At 34.7% G+C, this 19,667-nt stretch overlaps 1 long non-coding RNA gene across 1 annotated transcript in view; it reads left to right on the top strand.

The window, feature by feature from the left end:
• The first annotated feature begins 8,963 nt into the window (after nucleotides 1-8,963).
• Nucleotides 8,964-19,667, top strand: part of LOC139593007 (uncharacterized) — a 42,832-nt gene continuing 32,128 nt past the window's right edge. Inside the window, exon 1 of the long non-coding RNA XR_011680179.1 lies at nucleotides 8,964-9,009. This is a non-coding gene — a long non-coding RNA (uncharacterized lncRNA). The remainder of the gene's footprint in view (nucleotides 9,010-19,667) is intronic.

The following is a 19,667-nucleotide window of genomic DNA, read 5'->3' as shown; positions in this document are numbered from 1 at the left end:
CTGTCATTTATTAGCTATGTGTTTCTCCTGTCTGTAAGAAGCTGTCTTTGGTATTCCACTAGTGCTTTTTCTGAATATAGTTGAAGGCATGGATATGTATATAGAAGTATTGAAATGGCTCTCCATCACCAGCTCAGGGTTTTTTCCTTAATATTTCTGGATCACTATCATTAATAACAGTTTCAGTTACAAGGGAATGATAAATCCCGAAGTATTTTCCAAATGCAGTCCAGCTGACATTAGAAAATTCCATTCTATTACTTAGTTTTTAATGTACCTGTTGAGTGTTTTAAATAGTGACATTTTAAACTTGAAGAAAAAAAAAAAAAGAGAAAAAACCAAAAAGCCAAGGAAGGAAGAAATTAAATTCCTTTTACACTTTGGTTACTATTAATATTTTGCACCTAAAACACAGGTAATCAGTTGTAGCATGGGTGTTCAATGGTTTTACATATGTTTTTAACAAAAACTGCAGAATATGGTTGTCTATCACAGCAGGTTCCCACAATGTAATGTTACTGAAAAACATTTATTTCACAGACATAAGCCAAGTGGGAGGAAGGATACAAATATCTTGCCATCTTTCCATGCTAATACTAGATGAAATTATCTATATTCAACATGGAGGATTTTGTCAGTGTTTTTGATATTCCATATGAACAGACTAATTTTTTAAAGCTAAAATAATCAACTACATATGTTTTCCTATTCTTTGTGTCATGTATGTTGCTGTGCTTTATAGTATTTCCATTACAAATTCCATGACAAATCCTGAGCTCATTCAGAGCAGATAATGTAGTCCTGAACTGACAGGAAGATTGCTGTCTCATTAGTCTGCAGTCCCACATGAACTCACACATGTTGACCCTAAGACTCAGCAGGCAATTCTGGAAAAACACCAAAGTTGTTCTCAGAGCATAAAGATAAACAGATGAATGAATATTTGTAAAATATGGTTCTTGGAAGTTATTCCATTTTTGGATGACATGACAAAGTGATATCCTTTCTGTGCAGTCCCACAGAGAAAGTGTCAGAAACTTTCTGTGAAATTGACTGATTCTGATTTTAAAGTATGTCTCTGATACTCTTTAAGAACATAAGGGCAGTGCAGAGATGAATCAAAGCTGAGTTTGTATGATATAAAGAAAGGATCCACTCTCATCAGCAAGAGCACTGCTGATGTTCCCTCTCAGCTCACACTTCCCTACAGTGAGTTACCAATATGTACTTAACACTTTAGGAAGCAGAAGATATGGGGTTTAGGGTTATTTTTTCAGTTGATAACAGAAGAGATAACTGTGCATGAGGCTGAGTTATTGGTAGGACTATTTAGGAACAAACAGAACTAAAACAAATTTTCTGACCAGTGTTTCCAGGTAAGAGGAAGTGGAAGGAATTGATCCCTATCAGACAGCACTCTGGAAGAATTATATTGTCTGGACAGATTATGTTGGCAAATGAAAAAACATAAAACTATACGTGTGCAAGTGTCCTTGTGCAATCCCTGACAAGCCTCTACAAAACACAAGGGAATAGTTGTCCTTATTCTTCAGAACTTAAAGTAGTCATTGAATTCTGTTTGCTGTTAAGCTTTTCTCTTGACCAAGGTAAAACTAGGCATGGGCTTCTAGAAAGAGGAAAGACAGATTTGGTGACATTGGAATGTCACCAATGTTATCTAATGCAGTGACACTATTGACATTAGTGTATGACAATATCTTGTGCCAGGAAGTTAATAGCACATTGTGGAAAAAGAAAAATTAACCAAGCTGTATATATTGTCTCTACCAGGAAAAAGGATCAAGAAAAATGGAAGAGGAATCTTTAAATCATTCAGTTTTCAGTCTGAATTTTCATTTGACCAAACTTTTCCATAGATTTTGAAACATTAAATGAACTGAAAGTTACTTTTCCCCTTTCCCTGCACATTGCTGCTAGTCACTCATATAGTGGTACTTGGGAACCTGTGCAAAATAAACAAATTTTAATTGAAAAGATTGAGATGTCAAAGATAAAAGAATTCGGGAAGGAAACAGTGGATTACATTATGTTGCCTCAAATTGCTTGGAAAATGAACAAAATATTCTAAGTTGCTGCTTAGAAATGCTTTTTTATTTCATTATCAGAAGAATTTCTTTTAATGTTGAAATCCAAAGGCATTCTGAAAAAAAAAACCAAACTTGACTTAATCTCAACAAAGATTCATTTGTGTTCAATTTGCTTTAATTGCTCCTTTTTTCTACTTTTAGATTTGGTTAAGGATGGGAAATAATGCAAACCTCCAGATAATTCATAAAATCAAAAGCATTAATTCTTGTCCCATTCTTCTTATTCCAGCCTATGCTTTCTTTAGCTCTGTGGTACAAACATTAGCACTAACTTGTTCCAAAAATTCCTGGGGTAATCATATTTCAGCTAAAAGAGAAAAAACCTGCAAATATTTACTCTCCAGTGGTGTAAACCAGCTTATCTCCTTGTATTTGCAAAGAACTATAGTTTTACAACTGAAGATACACACAAACATATTTCATTGGATTGGTATTTAAAATCTTCCCTGAGCTGCAGTTATGTTTCTGAATTCAGAATTTTCCCCCAAAGTGCGTAGTATTCCCTGTGTGGATTTCTCTAATGTTTATTATTCACAACTTGTACAATAGCATAGTATGTGTCATATTATCCAATGTTTGGGATCTAACCCACATCACACATGAAAGTGAATCTTGCTAGGAAATACTCCAGCTCTCAGAGGTGCATGTCATCTTTCTTCTTCACTTCAAAAGTAAATAATGAGGCAGGCAAAAAGGCTGAGTGTTTCAGAGGCCATGCAGTCATCTACATATTGAAGGGAGATCAGCTTAGGATCCATTTCCTTAGGTTGTTCACTACAAAGTGAAACCCTGACACAGCAACTGAATTCTGACTCAGAAAAGCAAGTATTATTAGGTAAGCTCTGCAACCAGTGAATTCTATTTCTTTTTTTTCTCTTTTTTTTTAGTTTTTTTATTTTAGGGGCTGAGAGAAGCATGTTACTGTCCAATTTTAGGCGCAATTTAGCACTAAGAATATTTTATCTTCATTACGTGGGCAACCTCTAATATGAAAACAGCAACAAAAAGCAAAATAACAATCGGAAACTCTGAAAATGCACGATGCTGTTGTAAGTCATCAGGTAAGCTACCCTCATGTGGTGATCTGAAGAGTTCAAGTGAACTCAAACTAACCTACAGAAACAGCTCCATGAGCCCCAGCTTACAGGAAAGAAAGGTTGTGTGGGGAAGCCTCCTGTAATACCTCCATTATCCAAAACATATGTGACTCTTGTTTTAACACCTTTTTAAAACAATGCCTCTTTTAGGTGTCATGCTCAATAAAACACTTGTTCTCCAAAACTCAGAATGAATTGGAGAAAGAAGGAGAAATAAAAGCCACACTTTTTATCATTACATTTTTATTGAAATTTAAACACCCAAGTGAAAGAGATTTACATAAAATAATTTGACCTACACGATATAACATACATGATTGAAAATTGCTTTGCCATTCTTTATAAAGTCAGTTTGACTGGCAGATAGAATGTAAAAGCAATATATGAGCTCTGCTTTTGTTTAAATTTGCACTCCTATGTGTCAAATACTGTTATATATTCTTGCTTAATATTTTACAAAAGCAAGGACATTGGTTCAGCATCCTTCTAAAGAATAATTCAGCATGTGCCAAAAAAGGCAAATTTTGGATTCTTTACTTAACCTTTTGTGTAGTATTGCTTTTAGGACTTAAAAAATAAATGGAAGTCAATGGTGATACTTTTACTAAAAATCAAGGAGACTTGGATCATAATTTTAAATAGGGTTTTATTTATTTAATGAAACTTTTAAAGTCACATATTTATCTCTCTATTGCTTTCATTGCAATAAACATTAAAAAAAAATCAAATTGGCCTAGGATTTAATTCATAATGACTGATGTTTTAAGTAAAATAGATTCATTTCCTTCAAAACATGACAGGCTCGATTAGTTTGGCATTTTTGTACAAGTGATAAAACTGGAAAGAAGTTCAGTTTCCAAAGTTTGCCTTCAAAATATGCAGGCTACAAGAGTTTCAGTCTAATTTCTACATGTAGTAAAGATGATTACCAGGGTAAAGCTGAACTTCACTGTTCTGAGATTTCCAAGTAACTAGCAACAGCATAAAAATATAGGAAGGAATGACCCAAAGCCTTGTTGGAACTTCCTGTAGACCTGGATATATCCAGAAACTGGAATGAAAGGTAAACAGGTAAAACCAGAATAAAGAAAGAAGTATATTGAAAGTGGTTGCAATGAATGAAGTACAGCATAAAGCTTCACTTGATATCATAGACAAATACAAGAGTCCAAAATTCTGTGGGAATTCTGCACCAAAGTCTTTGCATCTTTGGCAATTTAGTCCACTGTCAACAACTCTTTTATCCATTTCCGGCTTTATAAGCTGGCTACTGAAAGCAGTGAAGAGGTACTAGAAGAAGTTGTGAGAAATTATCCCAGGGGGAAAATAAATACTTGTGTAAGAAACTCAGTGACGAGCCACAAAAGTACCAATTACCATTTCTAGGGACAGGGCTGGAGAATGTGAGGATAGGGCTGGACAGGGTACAAATGTGAGCACACAGGGACAGAAACCTACTTGTACATTGTCAAGTGTCATGAGTAATGAAGTTGGTTGGAGGTGAAACAGGGACAGAGGGCAGCAGAACTTATTGCAAAGAGCCTTTAAGAGTTGACCACCTCAAGCACAATCTCAGGACTAAAGCTAAATACAGACATTTTGTAAGAGAGCAGATAAAAACTAAAGGCGCTGATGGACAATAATAAAAAAGAAATATAGCAAAATATTTTGTATTTTCTGAAATATCAATGTTGAGCCACCATGTGTTGATTGGTGTTTTGCTATTGAAAGCATGAATATTTTAAATTTTACAATTTTGCACTGTCAATCTGATAAAATAATATATATGAAGTTCACCAGTACACTATAAAAATGATAACACAGAAAGAAATTAAGTTTAAATATTTAAAAAACCTAACATCAGAATAAAAATATCTTCATATCTTCATATTTTCGTTAACTTGAAATAATAATCCTAAATACTTGAAATTACTAAAAAGAAAGAATTCTAATTCTTTTTACATTTTCAAATCCATTTTAATGTAAAATTGCCTAATTTGACCAAATATTCTAGTGAGAGTAAGACTGCATTTTTTATTGTATTTTTTTCACTGTATGTTTTCAATCCCATTAGTAATGTCTTTTCTTAAAGTGGTGTGCACTTTGGAGGTCAAATAGGGATGTGAATATATAATAATGCATTATGTAGTTCAGCATTTAAAGTCAAGGTTGTAGGAAATCTCTGCTAAAAGAGGGGAGTAGCTGAATCCAGTGAACCCTGAAATATCTCATTTTCCCATTACTTAAAAGTTCCAGATTTACAGTTCATAAATGGACCCTTTGAATTCCTGTGGGTTTGGTTTTTGTAAGCAGGGGTAACAAGAATTTAGAGTCTACTGAAAAACAAATTCCTCCATTCAACACTAAAAAAAGCAGTCAAGACACTTGAGTGCAAGTTGAGTGCATCCACATAATTATATTTTTCTTTTTCTGTGGAGCTCACAGCTACCATGCTAAAGTGGTGCACACAGAGGTTAGAGTCAGCCTTCACAAGGTCCTTTCTAACTAAGCCTGAGACAGGAAAGTTTGACTGGGTTCTGTTTCTTTTCTGGGTATTTTATCAGAATCTTCCCTTTTGAATTTCCACATCTTTTTCTGTTTGTTCCCTTACTCTTTAAAGTCATTGTTTGGAGTATTTTTGTGGGTCTTTCTGTGTGAAATATTGAAGGATATTGGGAAAGCTTGTGTTTAGAAAAAAAAAAAGTATTATGCCTAGTGTTGTCTTTTAAACAGTGAGTGCCTGTGTCTGTCCATCATAGCCAAGCCCCTATAATCCCTAACTCTTTATATGTGTTTCTTTTCTACTAGCCCTTTTTTTTTCTTGTTTTGTTAGTTGCTGTGCTCCAAAGGATCAAAGCTGTCTTGATGGATCACATATACAAAGCCATATCTAGGTAAAAAAATTATGAGAAGCTACATGATGCAGGTCTAACCCACTTGTTTGTATGCCTCACAGGTTCTCCTGTGAGCCACATCCCTGGAGGATATCTGCTTCTCATGGTCTCAGCTGAAAAGCTGGGGATCAAATTGCTGAGACTTAGGCATTTAGCTTCTTAGATTCCCTGGTTTGTATCCCAACCTGTCAGCAAATATTGTAGCCTTCACATAAAAAGAATGGATCCACATTTGAATTACTGTGCCTCTCACATGCTAGGATCTGGCTTCTTTTGATTTTGGGAAATAATTAAGTCATTGTTTAATGCACTGTAATCAGAGAGCATATCTTATAGACTGCTTGTATTCTCACATACACCCTCATGAAACTCAGTGTGTGCTTTATAACACTGTTTCCTACAATCTCTAGCACGTTTTCCAAAAAGATGTCTAACATTACAGAAGATCAATAGCTCAGTGAGAATGAGTTTTGCATATTTCAGTGGGGTAGTTGGTAAGGTTTGACCTTGATGCGCTGCTACAAGACTGTCCACTGCCAGTGCCTCTCTGCTATTCCCATACTTTCCTTACTCTTTCTATAGTTCTGTATCATTACTGTTACTTCTCTACCATTTTTTCAGTATGGAAAAATAGAAAGTATTAGGAATCAAACATTACATTTTCCCTGAAGTTTACTTTTTAGTAATTTCTCAGCCATTTTTGAAGAGGCAAATAATGAGAAAATGCCTGGTGACATCTGCTGAAATAGGCATTTTCCTTCTGAGATTTTATCAGGCCTTTGCATCATTTGATCTCTGTACAGATGGTGGGATAGAAGATTTACCAGAGGGAATCAGAGGGTTAATTTTTCTTTTCTCTCCTTGTCCTCTCCTAGTAACACCTGTGTGTTTCTTTCCCATGTCACTTCTGCTGCCTGCAACCACATCACTGTGCAACTACCTCCTTTTAGGTCAAGGACTTGTCTGCCATGATATAAATATTAATAATTTCATTTTTTTACAAGGAATGATGTATATGTTGGTTTTTTAAAAGCCCTTCTTCTCAAAAACTGCTGATCCTAAGTGACAGAATGTTGTCCAGTAAAAGGAGTGGAAACTGGAATACATGACTTCTAAGCTCTGCCATTGAATACTTCTTTGACAGAGAAGCAATTTAATTTCTGTGATTCAAGCTACACACTTATAGAATTAGCCTAATAATAATTACCTGGTTTACAGCTTGTTCTAAGGCTTCATTAAAGTTTATAGAGCACTTTGTTTGTCAGGTTTGAGTTCTTTGCCTCAAAATTCTACATAGCAGAAAAGCAACCAGTGAAACTGTTAATAATTACCAAGTAACTGATCAACTAAAGCAGAGTTCCTCATTCATGGTAATAGCTTTCCTCTGTTTATCTTTTCATGTATGCATGTGCTGCATTCTATCAGATCCTGAATTAAAAAAAAAAAAAAAAAATCAAAACCTTCATCACAAGGAAGTGGAGCTGAAATAATCTCAGAGACCTCAGTTTTGGGATGTAAGGGAGAAAGAGAAGGGATTGATGGAAGGAAGTTTTCCTGATAAAGAAGGAATTTACTCACTAAATTTGGTCACCAAAATTACCCTTATTCTTTTGATCAGAACACCAGGATGATAATGTAACACAATGTTCTGACATCATCTAAACCTTCTCTGGATCTTTCCTGGCATTGCTTAATTTCCTTGGGACACCTATTTGTTATCTCATTGGAGAATCTAATCTGAACCACACTAAGTATTTGCAGCAGCACAGGTCCTCCAGCCTTTTCTCCACAGCTGAAATCTCTGTATCGAGGAGAAAATAAGCCGGGTTTTTCCACACATGCATTCTCAGCTAATTCTTACATTGAAAAAAAAAAGCCCTTTAAAAGCTACATACCATGGTCTCATGTGCCTCATTGTTCTCTTATTATATAATTTTATTTAAGAATCTCCTCATTTGTTTCACTTCTAGAATCGAATTGCAGTTCTGGAGGTGATCTGGTATCAAGAGACAATAAAAACAAAACAATTCACAAAATAAATGCAATGAACAAGGACAAAAAAGGAAGAGACGCAATTTAAAAGACACAGTTGTTCTCAGTTTGTAGGAACAAATTTTGCAAAGGGACTTTGGACCAGCATATATCCTGTAAAAGTACATAAAAATATCCACTGGGATATCTTTAGCAAGGCAAGGATTTTCCCTGCTCATGTTAGTGTGATACCTACATTGATATGTTTTATTACTGTAACTTTAATTCTTAGGAGTCCAATTCTACCCCCATGTTATTTGAACTGTGAAAGCTATAAGTATTTTGGGTGAGTATTTTGATTTTGATTCACATTGTTAAGGGATTTCAGGGAAATAAGTGGGAAAAGATAGACAGTTAAATATTAATATTCTAGAAACAGGTAGAATTAAAACAACTTTCAAAATAGCTTATGTATAAAAAGAGATGAGATAGTGTTCAGAGTCATCCACATGTTAAAATGGCATGAATCTTTCAAGTCTTTCTGGAAACATATCAATGCTTGTGTGCACAACAACTAGAATGACAGTGGTCTGAAAGGATTTTTGCAGTGATTCCTCTTAAGCATAGACAGTTTGTCAGCTGTTCAGGTTTTTTAAAATACGTATGTAATCTCAGATGGAGACAAGATTTTGAATTAGGTAATGTCTTTGCAGGGGTAAAAAAACCCCAAACAACTGTCTTGAAAATGTACTGGTAATATAAACATAATTCAAAGAGATGTATAATACATGCATATGTAGGTAGCTGTGTAGATGAAAGACAACTAAATCCATTTGGATCTAATACTTCTGTATCTGATTTTGGCAGGAGGTTCCTGGATTTTTCCAGTGTCTCATCTACTGCAATTTCCAGCTGTCTCTCAGTTTTGATATGTTTCCTGTAAGTAACATAACCATTTTTCAAGTCCCAAACTCACAGCTTCCTATTATACTTGCAAATAGTCAGCTACAGTACATCTGTTCCTTAAAGAGAAATGTGGGTTTACCTCTTTTTTTTTTCCATAGCATTGACTGTGGCATACCAAAATATATATCAAATAGTCTGAAAATAAAATATTTTTTTACTTTAAATTCTGTACATTACAGTAAGAAACACATACACATAGATATGCATCAGTCACTAAAATATTCTGCTAAATAGAAAAATAAAGGGAAATAAGTGTATGATGCTTTTATATTACATTAGGCTGCTTGTTTTAAACCATGTTGGTATGCAACTGACATTGATGGAAAACCTTGGAGGATGTTTCTTGCTCACTAAGCACAGATTTGCATGATGGCAAACAGTTTCTCCATTACTGCTGGCATTAAGGGGCGGTATTCATCTACTTGACAATTTTGTTGCCTCCCTGCCCCCCTCCTTGTTTTTCAATGTAGCTTGCTGGACTGGAGAGTTAAGATCCTTCATTTAACTGTCACCCAGGCCCAGTGTTTTAGCCCAACACTCCAAGTTAATTTAAAGGGATAAGATTATTGCAATGCAAAATAATTCTTAGTATCTGCACTTATGGTATGCAAAATGTACTGCAATTTTAATGGCTCAGTTGCTCACATTTTTCTTCAGCTGCTGCAGAGCACACTTCAAAACACATGTTTTAAATTACCTAAAAATGTATTTTATTATAGTGCACTGAAAGCAAGGCAATCTGGAGGACAAAATTTCCCAAAGCAACAAATCTATCTTGGTGTAATTATTCTTATATTCTGAATTTTGGGTTTTTGCTTGTTTTTGCTTTTGTATATTTGTTTTTGCAGTGGAAAAAAATGAAAAGGGAATATTTTCTATTAAAATAATGTGTCAGACAAAATAAGGAGTAAATCAGAATTTAAAATTAAGCATTCTTTATTTTTACCATTAAAAAAAAGTGGGAAAATTCTGATGCAGAAATCATTAATTTCATAATATACACTAGATTTAGTAGCTTTTTCTATTCATACAACTCTGGCACTGTTAAAGGCTTTACCAATCAGTATATATGGAATTATGAATGAATGCACTGAAAATACTCTGATATTTGATATGTCTGTGCATTCATGCAACAGAAATTTACCTGTAGTTCTTCTGAACTATTTATTATGTCACTACAGAAGCCCAAAGGGTTTCCGAGCTAACCATCCTAACCTTTACTTTTGTGTGTTTGTGCTGAGCGTAACAACCTAGAGGCTACTCATTTCCTGGAAAGGAGACACCCAAAGGGATCTTGAAAACCATGCCAGAAGATGGGAGACGAGTTATGTTCCTTTGTTATTTTGAGAGGAAAGCCTACTGCCACCCACAGATGGTTTATTTGCCATCAGCATCCAGCAAGATGTTCAGTGGTAAGAAATGCTCAATGGCGAGAGCAACTGAATCAGAGGACTCCAGCAAGCAGTGTTCTGCAGTCAGAAAGGGCCCAGCAGAGCCCTGCTGTGCTTGGAGGAATTTGCCTCTATTCCAGTTTAACAATGAGCCAGAAAGGACATATTTGAAGCAATAAAGCAAGGAACAGATGGGTGAGCCAAAGGTTAGTGTCAATATGATCCTCTGAAAATTAGCTGGATGGTCATCATTACCACAGAGAGACACAACAAGAAATGTCATTGGAAGAAAAGAGGAAAGTAGCAGGAGCACAGAGGCATAAATCCCCACACACCCCCATAGCCTCCAAGAGCATGAACATATTAATTCATTAAAAGAATTTCATGCACCTAAAAATCTACTAATTGGTGATGTAGGTGGTCTCCAAAGTTATAGATAACAGAGACATCTTTAGTGAGGACACCCTAATTGGAATTCCCATCGAGTTAGACTTGCTGAAACAGACTCATAGGTTTCAGAGGATATTAGTTGCCTTAGGTAGAAATGCATTTTGTTAGACAGCTCTCCCCAAGAATGCTTTCCCCAGCTCTCATGTGCTTTGCCTCAGGGTTGTGATATGCATTATCATAGACAAGCACAGTTGTCTCACCAATTCATAGATTGTAGTGGGGGCACGATCCATTATCCTAATTACCATGTTGAAAGAAGTATTCAAGAAAAATATAAAAAGATGTCTTTTTAAGCTTCATCCACAGAAATCTATGTCTAGCCAAGTGAATTATTGCACTGATATTTTCTGGAAACCACATATTATACTCATTGGCACAGATTATAATTCCAGTGAAGTCTATGGAAACATGCCAAATTATAATAGGTGCAAAAAACTAGATCTAGCTGCACATTTTATACTCTTTCTTTCTGTCACTTGAACTAACATATCATTAAATATATACACCGGCCCTATAATAGAAATAGCAGTCCCCCTTTTTTTTTTCTTTTGTAACAAATGACTAAAAAAATTTGTTCTTGGCAAATATTATAAAGGATGAAATATAAATCCACACAAATCTCCAGAATGCAACACATTTTCACAATGAAAAAACAAGTATTCACTATCAGATGGCTTCTGAGATCACTAAAATTTGATAGTGAAAATATTACAGAAATAGACCCTGTTAATGTCATGTTGGTATTTCAAATAAAAAGAATTGGCATAGCACTGGAACCACAGTCTAGGAAGTGAGAAAATTATGTAGTTTCACCTAAGAAAAAAAACCAAAACAAAACAGAACAAAAAAACAGGAAGAGCAAAATTACTAAGTCCACCTTAAAAAAGAAAGGGACACAGAAGTGTAACTAGCTATGAGCAGGAACAAACCTTTGAAACTATATCCTCCCTGAATTTTTACTCACTGCACCTTAAAAAGACATTGGCTTAAAATCTTCCATCATTCTAAACTGAGCCTAGCTCTAATCTTGCTTGTAATCTTTGAACAATCATAAAAATGCTTGCTGGTTAACAGCATTTACAAACATTAGCCAAAAATTCTATGCCAGTTGGCCACCCAGTATCATATTTGAAAAGTAATGCATATTTCTCAGTGGAGTATCTGACATAATAAAAACCATTTTTTCACTGTCTAAAAGAGCAGAGAAGAAGGCAGGAATGTCTCCATTTTCCAATGCAGTTTCTATATTCTATGAACAATTATTATCTTAATTGCCACCCACACCCACGACTCACAATCTGCTCAGTCGTTTATAATATACAAAGAGAAGGAACTATACACAATGTTACTACAGCTTTCAGAGAGAGAAAGAAAAAGCATTTTTCTAACTTTCCTGCTAATTTATGAAACAATCCAAATCTAGATGGCAGTGAAATTATTTTCCTCAGAGCATCATTTAAAGATATTAAAGGAATTGTATCTAGGGAAAAAAGAGACAAAACTTTCTAAGTCTTAAACGACTGCATTACTTTCTGATCATGTTCTTATTTGTTTTAGCTTTATGATATAAACTTGTATTCTTAAATAAGTCAGAAGCAATTATTTCCTATAATTCTGCAAGAGTAAGAGTCATATCAGTCTCTATGAGCCAACACAACATACCTGAACAGACTGTAGCACAGTCGAGTGCTGAGGACTCTTTCTTTACATTTAGGATTCAGGATCCAGAAGAATTTGGGGCAAATAGAAGACCTCTTCCATTGGGTTCTTTTCCATGGGAAAAGTCTTTTGTTAGTTTATATGGATCTTTTTACTCTACAAAGTGAAGGTGCCTAAAGGATCTACACCATAAATGCACATACAAACATGCCTTTCAGAACACATTTATTCCCAAGGGGTCTCTCTTTTGGAGGTTACATCTATATACAGGATACAATTTCTTCAACGTGCCTGTTCTTTTGAATGACTTCAACACTCATACATATATATGAAATACAGCCCACTAAGCATTTTTCAGCTGAGATGAATACTTTGTGTCCCCTTTCACCTCCTGCCACTGAGATCTAAGATATTTCACCAAAATATTAAAAAATTGTTAAATGGGTTTTGGAGAGTGAAAAGGACTCCACTCAAAACTTTAAAAACATAACAGCAGTGTTCTGTGCTCACTCCAAAATTCTTTAAAGTACTCTTGAACTTCTAAAGAAATTTTTTAAAATTAATTAATTAATTAATTAATTAATCAAATAAAAAAAACAAACAACTGTCAAAATTTGAGGTTGCATCAATTTTAAGATTCCTTACAAAACCATTTTGCCTTTTTGGGAAGATAATTTTTCACAAATGTGCATCTTGAATATACAGTCAAACCATTTAAAATTCCTGAGAGCAATTTGTCTAAGAACAGCCAAACCTGGTTATTTTATAATACTTTCATCTATCATGGTTCATATAGCATACATAGTGGAGTTTGTCTCTCCACAGGTGAGAAATCTGGGGAATAGGAAGGAAATGGTTAATCTCTTTTCAGAACAATGAGGCCTGGAACTGAGGCTGACCTTGCTTGTAGTCTATACATTGACCTGAATGTTCATGAAGTTAAATCTGCATTCTGAAGTCTCATATATATACTCAAATCAAATATTTTCTTTAGTCAAATAGCACTGACTTTTGGGAAAGCTCCTGGGGCATTTAATAAACTAGAAAATTCATGTCACTCTATGTAAACCACGCTTTCTAGTGCTTGAGTCCTATTTACAGAGCAGCATAGATGCAGTGAGACTTGATGAAAGGGATAAAGCCAGACAGCTGCTTCAGCCAAGACCCAGTACTCTTTTTCCCCTTGCCATTTTCAGCTTGGCTTTCCTAGTCTCTGGGCTGCAGTGCAGTTGTACTTGTGGTATCCATGACAGCTTTACTGCTAAGTCTGTCTCTGGAAGCAGCCAGCACAACTTACTATGAATCAAATCTCACATGCTTGCACTTCATTATTTTACTTTATTCCTTCACTTTTATTCCTCTACCTTCATTCCTCTACAGCTCTGGTAATTTCTGAACAAGAAGCATGTGGAAAACAAATTGTGTATGCATGCATGTGTGCTTTATAGACATGGATAAGTAAATACAATCATGTACTCCTTTTTAAAGCAGGTGATATGTTACAGTAAAAATGCATCACTGCTTTATAGCATTTTCAGTGAGGGAGAAACATATAAGAAATCTGCCAAAATTATGGCATCTGTTTTCTGGAGATATTAGCATGTTCAGTTTAACTGCATTGGTTTAGAAACAGTTTTAACTCTGGGCTGTGACCATAGAGAATGATACGCACATTTAAACCACAGAACAGAGAGGGAAGATAAACAGTGCCCTTCCATCCCAGTAGGAGCTAAAAGGAGCTCAATTTCAGACTTGTAAGGAGTTGGTCAGATGGTGTTATCAAGTGTTTTCTAAGACCATCTATAAAGAGACCATTAAGGCAAAAGTAAAAACTTTCAAAGTGAGCAAAAAAGCACTTAAATGTTTGAGATTTTTTTCCTCAGAGCCCAAATTAAAGGCATGCATAATAATAATAATAATAATAATAATAATAATAATAATAATAATAATAATAATAATAATTTTTTAAAAATGTGGAAAAAAAGGAAAAGCCTATAAGTGTGCTATTTTTTTATTTGGTGTGTTCCCCACACCTCCTCCTTTCCCCATAAATATTTCTGTGACTGGCTGAAAATACCTAAAATTACCCAGATAAAAAATGTGCTCCTAGAGGCCAGTCTAGCCAAGTCCCTTCTCCTTTGTGTGCAAAGCAAGGATGGAACCTTAACAATAACTCCCTATTTAGCATGCACTTTAAAAACATGAGATGAGCAACAATGTTTACAACACAACACTGGTGGTTCTGGAAAGGATGGCTCAGGGCACTTCATTTTTATGTTACTGCTGCTCTGCAATATCTCTGTAGTTTATGAGGACTTGTGCACCAGGACAAAGATTAATGATCTTAATTATTTAGCACCTACACTTTGCACTATATTGTTTTGTTTCCAGTTTTATGTGTATACTACCTGAGCAGCCTAATACACCCAAAAGTTTGAATATGATACACACAGTTGCTTTTGCTCTTTGGAGATTTATAAGACAAGACAGTAAAATATCTAACAAAAGACTATCCACAACAAGCATGAAGTGAAAATGAGACAATTCCTTCTTTAAAAGCTCCTCTGAATATAATTCTTCAACTAAGCATGCAATGAAGAAATATGACCACTTGTCTGTGTAGCAGTCAGGTGTAGTGATCCAGATTAGGTTTTGACCTGTATGAATATGAAAAAAAAATTTTTGTGGCAAGAATTTTAATGAGCCCTAATGAACAAAAGAAGTTTCTTCCAAACACTTTTTAGTAGTTGTAGGAAATATCCTGTTCCCAAATCCTAATTACACTGCCATTTACATCTTGTCCCCAAATCCCTTACAGTCTCTTGCAAGCTAAAGGAATATTTTAACATTAAAATGATGGGTAATTTTGTTATATTTCATTATTTTCAGGTTTAACTAAGCTAGAGAGCCAGAGCAAATGAAGATCACTTTGACTTGGACTTTTCCTGATTTAAAGAGAAGGATGTGGCAAAACAAGGAATAACCTGTAGGAATATGTTACTTCTAGACTATTTTAGGATGTGCCACATTTTCCTCTGATCTATTCAAAATTCCTTCTCCTCAAATCCATTTAATTTTAGTTTCTTTGAATTTCCCGGTCAAAGCAATATTTCAGTACAAGATACACTCTTCTAAGCTCAATTTATACTTAGAGTAAGTAAAAAATTACCATTCAGAACCACTACATATCAACTTTAATTTACATATTCCTTTGAATCAGTACCCATTAATTGAAACCAGCCTTTTTTGCCAAAAGATAATGTACTGAAAGTAAAAGCAATCACCTTTCTTTTTAAATAAGTGTTTGTTGTTACCATTGCAGTCAAAATAGTGAGTTATTTTATGATTTGAGAAATCACTGCACATGAAAGTTGTTATTCTGTTTGGTTGCTTTTAAAATGTATTACCCTTGAATTGTGTAGAAATAGACCATCAGCAGAAGAACATTCTTAACTGTCAGGGTATAGGTATGGTTTTAATTCAAAGCATGGTTTTATGCCCTATTTCTTCTGCCTCAGAAGATAAGCTGTAGCAGCCTCAAGGCCAGAATATAACCAGTAGCTCATTTTTATATTAGCACATTTTATGTTCAAATAGATTAAGGCATCTCCTTATCATATCAGAAAGGTGCTCAGAAATGCATTTTTATGTGTCCAAGTCCTTTAAAGGAAGAAGTAGAGCAATGGAAGAGTATGACTGTGTAATGCACTGGAGGGAATAGCAGCAGCATGAGAAGTGGCTGTGCAATAACTGGCTCTGCCACTGGACATGGTGTCCTCATACAGCAAAATGTGGGTGGTTTGTAGCTAACTTTGTTATGCTGTGTGCGTTTCTTTGATGCTCACTGGCACCTTCCAGTTCCTGTAGTGACAGGTGATCCTTTACCATATTTTCTTCTTTGCTAGATTTTTAGACAATACATCTAGAAATACTTAAGGCTTTCTGACACATTAATATTTACCATTTCTTAATATCATACAGCAAGTGTCTCTAGTCAGTGGACCGAGTACAGTAAAGCTATTGAGGCTTAAGGAGTTGCTATGAGTCCTGCTACAGAAATCTGGCATAATACAAAGGATTTGAAATCTAGGCTTTTAGTTTGGATCCTGATATTGTCCATCCAGAATAAGCAGATCTATATCTCCCCTAAGAAATGGTAGGTTCTGGTGTGTTCCCTGGGCCTTGTCTTCATAGCTTAACTTTCAGAAAGTTAGTAAAAGATTTCTTCCTAAACAAGAGTGTCCTTCAGTTGTGAATTCCATTGCAGACTGCACTGGAAGCTTGCAATAATTTCAGTCTTTATAGTTCAGACACTTCTAGGTACTCTGTAGTTCCAAGAATTAATATCAAGGTATCAAATCAAATGAAGGAGTAGGTACGTATGTGGTAAGCTGGACACACATGTGCCCAAAACATTTTTAATTTAAACTTGTTTTAACTGTATATATACTAATAAGTTCTAAATATATGCACTTTCACCCAAACTAATATAACTTAATACCAATGCATATTTATTGTTATTAGATTTTTATAGCATTTTTCCTGTATGGCACCTCATAGGTGTTAAGTTAGCTGGATTCTCTAAAATTCAGGCTGTTTAGAGAACAATAGTTCCATTCACAAGCAACATTAACTGCTTAGCAATTTATAGCTCTTATTTACACTTACCTTGTGCAATATAGGTAGCATAAATCTTCATTGAAACCAAAAAATTAATCTATTTGGATATAGTGAAACAAGAAAATATCTGAGATGACTTTATTGTGTTTCATAAAAATGGTCTTTAGTGTTGGGTGTAGGCAAAAATATCCATATTGAATATAAAATGCAATTTCTGAAAATAGTTTTCCACAATAATGTTTCATTTACCCTTTTGTTCTGTCTTCTCCTCCCACTCCCTTCATTTACTGCATTTAACGGTGAAAGTGTCCAATAAAGATGAGCAAAGAACAGAAGAAAAAAATCAACCTATTTTGTCAGAACACTGATGCTGACAGCGCTATAAATGATGGCAAGGCTCCAATTTTTAAAATTGTTTCATTTAAAACCTAAACATTGAATCCCTGTACAGTGTTTAGAGGCTTTTCAGCCTTCTCTGATTCAATTTAGAGAAAACATTTATGGTGTCTAAATTGTTCCTGGCAGTTCTGAGTTCGGTTGCATTTTAAACAAATATAATTTATACAAAGCTGTGCCATATATAGTCCCAAGAAATCTAAAATATCAATCAAATTTCATTTTCAAACCAGTTTTACTAATAGTCAGTGTTTCAATTGCTCTTCCCTTTTGTAATAAAGAGTAGTTTAAAACTGATAACTGTGAAATACAGAGTTATCTTCCAAAAGCACTCTTTCTCATACTAAATGACTAAAAGACTTCTATGTCCAAATCAAATAAACCCTTCAAAATAACATGCAGATTTCTTGTTCAGTTATTATACATCAATCCAGTACATTAATCAAACATCAGCTAAGTTCAGAATGGCAGTGTTGCAGTGTTTGTATACTACAACTCTCTGTTTTCTTGTTTATTAAAAATAAAAATGAGCACAGAAATTCAATAGCTGTGTCCTTCTGCCTTTGAGATGTTATAATCAAACACCAGGTAGACTAGTCTCAGTGTGTCAGCTATTTATTTCTTCTAAGATTTTTCTCTTCTCTTGGCTGCTGCTGTACTATTCTATATACACATATAGTTGAAGTGACATGCCTGTGGTGTGTCCATCTTGTTTATCCTTCTTTTTTGAACTTTAGCAAAGATAATAGATCCGTTCTAAATCAAGATATAAAATGTATACTTGTATACACAGATTAAAATAATGCCTAAAGATTGAACACAAAGTAACATGGTCCTATTTTCAATGTTTCCTTGACAAGTCTTACACTCACATCAATTCTAATTATGTAGTGTGCCAATACCTACACAATATTCTGAAAATGTTCCATCTTCCATATATTTTTTTAAGTCTTTACTTACTTTACCTTTTTAATGTTTTTCTTTTCCTTTCTAAAAGGTCTTTCTCTTTTCTGACATTTGCCTACCAGGTCAATTTTTCCTTTTTAGTGAACTAATTATTATAAAATCCAACTTTAATTTTATCTTCTCTTTCATGCCTAACTATTACAATTTTTTTCTTTTCTTCCTGCTACTTTGAATTCTCAAACCTACAAAGCAGCTTTTCTCTGTGGGTTTTTTTTTTCCTTTTCTTCCTTTTTTTTTTTTTTTTATTTAAACAGTATAATTGCCTATTACTTCACATTAGTCCCCTCAAGGTGCAGATTGTCACTTTTGTTGGTTAGTTGCAGTTTGATTTTCAAAGCTGATACATTCTTTCAAAATCCACCAACTTCAGCCAGATTGAATATTTCAGTGCCTTTCTGGAAATCAAGTTCAGAGTTCAGTTTTCATCTTAATTTACATTTTCTGCTAAGCAAAACTTTTTAAAGTATTCACCTTCCACCTTTTTCATTGTGTGAGAACTTGGCAATTCTTTCAGCTCAAACTCTACCACTGAAATGACTGGCAGCACCTTCAATTAGCGTAGTCTCAACTACTTAGGTGAACAGTTACAATTTTTTTAACTTCATAAAACTGATTAAAGTTAAACCAGTACATCATTTCTCTTCCTAGAAATTTAAAAGATTTACACCAACTGTTTAGAGAAAGCACATTTTTGCTTGCAGCTGTCAAAACAGCCTGTCAGTTCAATTATCTGGAATGCCTATTAGTCAATTTTTAATAAAGCTTCAACTACTTCTCTCTGCTGTTTAATGAATAAGGTCCTTCTGCACACCTTTTAAATATGTGTTTCATGCCCCCTGTGGAATTCAGAAATTATAAAGAAAAAGTGATTTGATTTACTCATAAGATGCATTATAATTTCACGTGTTGCATGAAACTGCCATTATTTCTGCTTATGAGACCTCCTGCACTCTTGACATTATTAGGCCTTCTGCTGGAAAAAGCATGTTGTGTTGGTAACAGCACTTATAAAAATATGACACTGCTAAGATGTTTTGTTTCAACATTTTCCCATACACACTCAGTGAAACAGAGAGGTAAACTGACTGCTTGCTCACATAGTAATTGTATGAAAGGGTTGTGACATCTTATTTTTCTTTAAACATTATT

The sequence above is a fragment of the Agelaius tricolor genome, unplaced genomic scaffold (genome assembly GCF_023055355.1).
Source record: "Agelaius tricolor isolate 1412-34295 unplaced genomic scaffold, bAgeTri1.0.p SCAF_1, whole genome shotgun sequence".
In the NCBI taxonomy this organism is placed as follows: domain Eukaryota; kingdom Metazoa; phylum Chordata; class Aves; order Passeriformes; family Icteridae; genus Agelaius; species Agelaius tricolor.
This window is presented reverse-complemented; position numbering and strand designations above follow the sequence as displayed.